Genomic DNA, 6,000 nt, shown 5'->3' on the forward strand with positions numbered 1-6,000 from the left:
CACAGCTTTCCTTTTCCTCTTCTCCCAGTAGAGCAAGAAGCCAAAAGCATTGCTCTGAGACTTTTGAGGTGCGCGCCTTGCCAGTCTGTATGCGCAAAGACGCTCGCAAAGAGAGAAGGGTGCCGACGCGGGACTCGGCACGAAATGTGCGAGAGACCATCCGATCCGTCGAACGAACGCCCAAATCCGGTGTGGTCTAGTGGCTAGGATACCTGGCTTTCACCCAGGAGGCCCGGGTTCGATTCCCGGTACCGGAACGGAATTTTTTCCACACGAATCGTCTCAAGTTTCAGCTGTGCGTGCTGCTCGCAATACAGCTACTGTTTCATGACCGCCAGCAGAACATGGACGAGCGGAGCAGACACACGGTGACCCTAGAAGTGGCGTGTGGCTTCATGCCACGTGTTTCCAGCGTAGGGCTGAGCAACCGTCCGCGTCGAGGCCCGTTAGCTCAGTTGGTTAGAGCGTCGTGCTAATAACGCGAAGGTCGTGGGTTCGATCCCCCCACGGGCCAGTACGCTTTTACTACTACGAAAGGGCAGCGCCGATTTCAGCTGGCGAGTGTGATGACCAAAAGATCATCGCCCTGCGTGGACGTTGACAGAGGATCCGAACCCGACTTGTCGGGAAGCGCTACAGCGTCCGCTCGGCAATGGCCACAATATGTTGAATACGCTGGTTCTCATACGGCAAAGAGAAAATGAAAGAAAATGTCCGATTGCCGACGTGTAACAACTTTGGCCCTTGTCACTGCTTGGGCGGGTGACCGCATGGGAACACAGGGTACTGTTGGCAATTTTGCTTCCTATTTTTCTTTCTCCTTTCTTTTCGCAGCTGCAGCCCGATTCAGTCAGGGAGACGCCACCGTGTAATGAAGCGGCGTGCTGTGTGTCCAGCGCCTCGCCTCTCCTTGCCTCTCTCAGTCGTTTCTCGTGCTTGTCGTGTTGATATAGGCCGACTGGAGAGCGTCAGCTCTCGCGTCAGCTGAGCAAAGTCGAGACAAGTCGAGACATACTGTAGGCTGGTCTGTAGCGAGTAAGAGGGAGAAAAAACATTAATTTAACGGCGCGTGGCGAAAGTACTCATACGCAAAATTAAAAGCCTGCTGCGGTGGCCGGGAATCGAACCCGGATCAACTGCTTGGAAGGCAACTATGCTGACCATTACACCACCACCGCACAACCCGGCGCCCCCACGCCGCGCTGTGACGGCTTCCCGCCAGTCGGCAGCGGCCGATGGTGATCGTAGCCCTAGGCGCATTACGAGGTAGGCTAGGGGAGCACATGCGGATGCATTCGGACGGCGTATCCATGCACATTTCGCACCCTTTGGCAAGCGTCGGGGCCGGCGACGCAAGAAGACGCAGAGGACCGCCTTCTGGCGGCATTTTTAGGCAGTACAGTGCAGGATTCAGCGTCTGCAGCATTTTCTGGACAGAATGCTACGGCGCTTGACGGCAGTCCCACTTTATCTCGAGACACCTGCTCGGGAAGCAGCGTAGATTGCTACTGGCCTCAGCATCGGTGGTTCAGTGGTAGAATGCTCGCCTGCCACGCGGGCGGCCCGGGTTCGATTCCCGGCCGATGCATCATTTTGCTTTTCCCCGCGGTGCCGTGTGACTTGCGCGCTTGAGATGCACGATCCACAGAATGTATAGCGGGATTCCTTGAGAAGAACCGAGAACGCAGCACGCGCGGTTCCCCACAGCTTTCCTTTTCCTCTTCTCCCAGTAGAGCAAGAAGCCAAAAGCATTGCTCTGAGACTTTTGAGGTGCGCGCCTTGCCAGTCTGTATGCGCAAAGACGCTCGCAAAGAGAGAAGGGTGCCGACGCGGGACTCGGCACGAAATGTGCGAGAGACCATCCGATCCGTCGAACGAACGCCCAAATCCGGTGTGGATCTAGTGGCTAGGATACCTGGCTTTCACCCAGGAGGCCCGGGTTCGATTCCGGTACCGGAACGGAATTTTTTCCACACGAATCGTCTCAGTTTCAGCTGTGCGTGCTGCTCGCAATACAGCTACTGTTTCATGACCGCCAGCAGAACATGGACGAGCGGAGCAGACACACGGATGACCCTAGAAGTGGCGTGTGGCTTCATGCCACGTGTTTCCAGCGTAGGGCTGAGCAACCGTCCGCGTCGAGGCCCGTTAGTCTCAGTTGGTTAGAGCGTCGTGCTAATAACGCGAAGGTCGTGGGTTCGATCCCCCCCACGGGCCAGTACGCTTTTTACTACTACGAAAGGGCAGCGCGATTTCAGCTGGCGAGTGTGATGACCAAAAGATCTATCGCCCTGCGTGGACGTTGACAGAGGATCCGAACCCGACTTGTCGGAAGCTGCTACAGCGTCCGCTCGGCAATGGCCACAATATGTTGAAATACGCTGGTTCTCATACGGCAAAGAGAATATGAAAGAAAATGTCCGATTGCCGACGTGTAACAACTTTGCCCTTGTCACTGCTTGGCGGGTGACCGCATGGGAACCACAGGGTACTGTTGGCAATTTTGCTTCCTATTTTTCTTTCTCCTTTCTTTTCGCAGCTGCAGCCCGATTCAGTCAGGAGACTGCCACCGTGTAATGAAGTCGGCGTGCTGTGTGTCCAGCGCCTCGCCTCTCCTTGCCTCTCTCAGTCGTTTCTCGTGCTTGTCGTGTGATATAGGCCGACTGGAGAGCGTCAGCGTCTCGCAGTCAGCTGAGCAAAGTCGAGACAAGTCGAGACATACTGTAGGGCTGGTCTGTAGCGAGTACGAGAGAGAGAAAAAACATTAATTTAACGGCGCGTGGCGAAAGTACTCATACGCAAAATTAAAAGCCTGCTGCGGTGGCCGGGAATCGAACCGGATCAACTGCTTGGAAGGCAACTATGCTGACCATTACACCACCACCGCACACCCGGCGCCCCACGCCGCGCCTGTGACGGCTTCCGCCAGTCGGCAGCCGGCCGAAGGTGATCGTAGCCCTAGGCGCATTTACGAGGTAGGCTAGGGGAGCACATGCGGATGCATTCGGACGGCGTATCCATGCACATTTCGCAGCCCTTTGGCAAGCGTCGGGCCGGCGACGCAAGAAGACGCAGAGGACCGCCTTCTGGCGGCATTTTTAGGCAGTACAGTGCAGGATTCAGCGTCTGGCAGCATTTTCTGGACAGTATGCTACGGCGCTTGACGGCAGTCCCCACTTTTATCTCGAGACACCTGCTCGGGAAGCAGCGAAGATTGCTACTGTGGCCTCAGCATCGGTGTTCAGTGGTAGAATGCTCGCCTGCCACGTGGCGGCCCCGGGTTCGATTCGCCGGCCGATGCATCGATTTTGCTTTTTCCCGCGGTGCCGTGTGACTGCGCGCTTGAGATGCACCGATCCACAAGAATGTATAGCGGGATTCCTTGAGAAGAACCGAGAACGCAGCACGCGCGGTTCCCCACAGCTTTCCTTTTCTCCTCTCTTCTCCCAGTAGAGCAAGAAGCCAAAAGCATTGCTCGTGAGACTTTTGAGGTGCGCGCCTTGCCAGTCTGTATGCTCAAAGACGCTCGCAAAAGACGAGAAGGGTGCCGACGCGGACTCGGCACGAAATGTGCGAGATGACCATCCGATCCGTCGAACGAACGCCCAAATCGGTGTGGTCTAGTGGCTAGGATACCTGGCTTTCACCCAGGAGGCCCGGGTTCGATTCCCGGTACCGGAACGGAATTTTTTCCACACGATCGTCTCAAGTTTCAGCTGTGCGTGCTGCTCGCAATACAGCTACTGTTTCATGACCGCCAGCAGAACATGGACGAGCGGAGCAGACACACGGTGACCCCTAGAAGTGGCGTGTGGCTTTCATGCCACGTGTTTCCAGCGTAGGGCTGAGCAATCCGTCCGCGTCGAGGCCCGTTAGCTCAGTTTGGTTAGAGCGTCGTGCTAATAACGCGAAAGGTCGTGGGTTCGATCCCCCCACGGGCCAGTACGCTTTTACTACTACGAAAGGGCAGCGCCGATTTCAGCTGGCGAGTGTGATGACCAAAAGATCATCGCCTGCGTGGACGTTGACAGAGGATCCGAACCCGACTTGTCGGAAGCGCTACAGCGTCCGCTCGGCAATGGCCACAATATGTTGAATACGCTGGTTCTCATACGGCAAAGAGAAAATGAAAGAAAATGTCCGATTGCCGACGTGTAACAACTTTGGCCCTTGTCACTGCTTGGCGGGTGACCGCATGGGAACACAGGGTACTGTTGGCAATGTGCTTCCTATATTTTTTCTTTCTCCTTTCTTTTCGCAGCTGCAGCGCCGATTCAGTCAGGGAGACGTCCACCGTGTAATGAAGCGGCGTGCTGTCGTGTCAGCGCCTCGCCCTTCTGGCCTCTCTCAGTCGTTTCTCGTGCTTGTCGTGTCTGATATAGGCCGACTGGAGAGCGTCAGCTCTCGCGTCAGCTGAGCAAAGTCGAGACAAGTCGAGACATACTGTAGGCTGGTCTGTAGCGAGTAAGAGGGAGAAAAAACATTAATTTAACGGCGCGTGGCGAAAGTACTCATACGCAAAATTAAAAGCCTGCTGCGGTGGGCCGGGAATCGAACCCGGATCAACTGCTTGGAAGAGGCAACTATGCTGACCATTACACACCACCGCACAACCCGGCGCCCCCACGCCGCGCTGTGACGGCTTCCCGCCAGTCGGCAGCGGCCGATGGTGATCGTAGCCCTAGGCGCATTACGAGGTAGGCTAGGGGAGCACATGCGGATGCATTCGGACGGCGTATCCATGCACATTTCGCACCCTTTGGCAAGCGTCGGGGCCGGCGACGCAAGAAGACGCAGAGGGACCGCCTTCTGGCGGGCATTTTTAGGCAGTACAGTGCAGGATTCAGCGTCGCAGCATTTTTCTGGACAGAATGCTACGGCGCTTGACGGCAGTCCCAACTTTATCTCGAGACACCTGCTCGGGAAGCAGCGTAAGATTGCTACTGGCCTCAGCATCGGTGGTTCAGTGGTAGAATGGCTCGCCTGCCACGCGGGCCGGCCCGGGTTCAGATTCCCGGCCGATGCAATCATTTTGCTTTTCCCGCGGTGCCGTGTGACTTGCGCGCTTGGATGCACGATCCACAAGAATGTATAGCGGGATTCCCTGAGAAGAAACCGAGAACGGCAGGCACGCGCGGTTCCCCACAGCTTTCCTGATCTCCTCTTCTCTCCAGTAGAGCAAGAAGCCAAAAGCATTGCTCTGAGACTTTTGAGGTGCGCGCCTTGCCAAGTCTGTATGCGCAAAGACGCTCGCAAGAGAGAAGGGTGCCGACGCGGGACTCTCGGCACGAAAAGTGGCGAGAGACCATCCGATCCGTCGAACGAACGCCCCAAATCCGGTGTGGTCTAGTGGGCTAGGATACCTGGCTTTCACCCAGGAGGCCCGGGTTCGATTCCCGGTACCGGAACGGAATTTTTTCCACACGAATCGTCATCAAGTTTCAGCGTGCGTGCTGCTCGCAATACAGCTACTGTTTCATGACCGCCAGCAGAACATGGACGAGCGGAGGCAGACACACGGTGACCCTAGAAGTGGCGTGTGGCTTCTTATGCCACGTGTTTTCCAGCGTAGGGCTGAGCAACCGTCCGCGTCGAGGCCCGTTAGTCTCAGTTAGGTTAGAGCGTCGTGCTAATAACGCGAAGGTCGTGGGTTCGGATCCCCCCACGGGCCAGTGACGCTTTTACTCTACTACGAAAGGGCAGCGCCGATTTCAGCTGGCGAGTGTGATGACCCATAAGATCATCGCCCTGCGTGGCACGTCGTGACAGAGGATCCGAACCACGACTTGTCGGGAAGCGCTACAGCGTCCGCTCGGCAATGGCCACAATATGTTGAATACGCTGGTTCTCATACGGCAAGAGAAAATGAAAGAAAATGTCCGATGTGCCGACGTGTAACAACTTTGGCCCTTGTCACTGCTTGGCGGGTGACCGCATGGGACACATCAGGGTACTGTTGGCAATTTTGCTTCCTATTTTTCTTTCTCCTTTCTTTTCGCA

At 56.0% G+C, this 6,000-nt stretch overlaps 11 non-coding genes across 11 annotated transcripts; 9 read left to right on the forward strand and 2 right to left on the reverse strand.

Moving 5' to 3' along the window:
- Nucleotides 1-185: 185 nt before the first annotated feature.
- Nucleotides 186-257, forward strand: Trnae-uuc (transfer RNA glutamic acid (anticodon UUC)). Its single transcript has one exon. It is a non-coding gene; the product is annotated as a tRNA-Glu (tRNA).
- A 183-nt stretch (nucleotides 258-440) lies between these two features.
- On the forward strand, nucleotides 441-514 carry Trnai-aau (transfer RNA isoleucine (anticodon AAU)). The gene has a single exon. It is a non-coding gene; the product is annotated as a tRNA-Ile (tRNA).
- Nucleotides 515-1,106: 592 nt separating this feature from the next.
- Nucleotides 1,107-1,178, reverse strand: Trnag-ucc (transfer RNA glycine (anticodon UCC)). Its single transcript has one exon. It is a non-coding gene; the product is annotated as a tRNA-Gly (tRNA).
- Nucleotides 1,179-1,517: 339 nt separating this feature from the next.
- Trnag-gcc (transfer RNA glycine (anticodon GCC)) lies at nucleotides 1,518-1,588 on the forward strand. The gene has a single exon. It is a non-coding gene; the product is annotated as a tRNA-Gly (tRNA).
- Nucleotides 1,589-2,142: 554 nt separating this feature from the next.
- Trnai-aau (transfer RNA isoleucine (anticodon AAU)) lies at nucleotides 2,143-2,218 on the forward strand. Its single transcript has one exon. It is a non-coding gene; the product is annotated as a tRNA-Ile (tRNA).
- Nucleotides 2,219-2,816: 598 nt separating this feature from the next.
- Trnag-ucc (transfer RNA glycine (anticodon UCC)) lies at nucleotides 2,817-2,887 on the reverse strand. The gene has a single exon. It is a non-coding gene; the product is annotated as a tRNA-Gly (tRNA).
- A 722-nt stretch (nucleotides 2,888-3,609) lies between these two features.
- Nucleotides 3,610-3,681, forward strand: Trnae-uuc (transfer RNA glutamic acid (anticodon UUC)). Its single transcript has one exon. It is a non-coding gene; the product is annotated as a tRNA-Glu (tRNA).
- A 185-nt stretch (nucleotides 3,682-3,866) lies between these two features.
- Trnai-aau (transfer RNA isoleucine (anticodon AAU)) lies at nucleotides 3,867-3,942 on the forward strand. Its single transcript has one exon. It is a non-coding gene; the product is annotated as a tRNA-Ile (tRNA).
- A 1,010-nt stretch (nucleotides 3,943-4,952) lies between these two features.
- Nucleotides 4,953-5,026, forward strand: Trnag-gcc (transfer RNA glycine (anticodon GCC)). Its single transcript has one exon. It is a non-coding gene; the product is annotated as a tRNA-Gly (tRNA).
- A 309-nt stretch (nucleotides 5,027-5,335) lies between these two features.
- Nucleotides 5,336-5,408, forward strand: Trnae-uuc (transfer RNA glutamic acid (anticodon UUC)). Its single transcript has one exon. It is a non-coding gene; the product is annotated as a tRNA-Glu (tRNA).
- Nucleotides 5,409-5,595: 187 nt separating this feature from the next.
- Nucleotides 5,596-5,672, forward strand: Trnai-aau (transfer RNA isoleucine (anticodon AAU)). Its single transcript has one exon. It is a non-coding gene; the product is annotated as a tRNA-Ile (tRNA).
- The last annotated feature ends 328 nt before the right edge of the window (nucleotides 5,673-6,000 follow it).

This window comes from Schistocerca cancellata, unplaced genomic scaffold, assembly GCF_023864275.1.
Source record: "Schistocerca cancellata isolate TAMUIC-IGC-003103 unplaced genomic scaffold, iqSchCanc2.1 HiC_scaffold_684, whole genome shotgun sequence".
Taxonomy (NCBI): domain Eukaryota; kingdom Metazoa; phylum Arthropoda; class Insecta; order Orthoptera; family Acrididae; genus Schistocerca; species Schistocerca cancellata.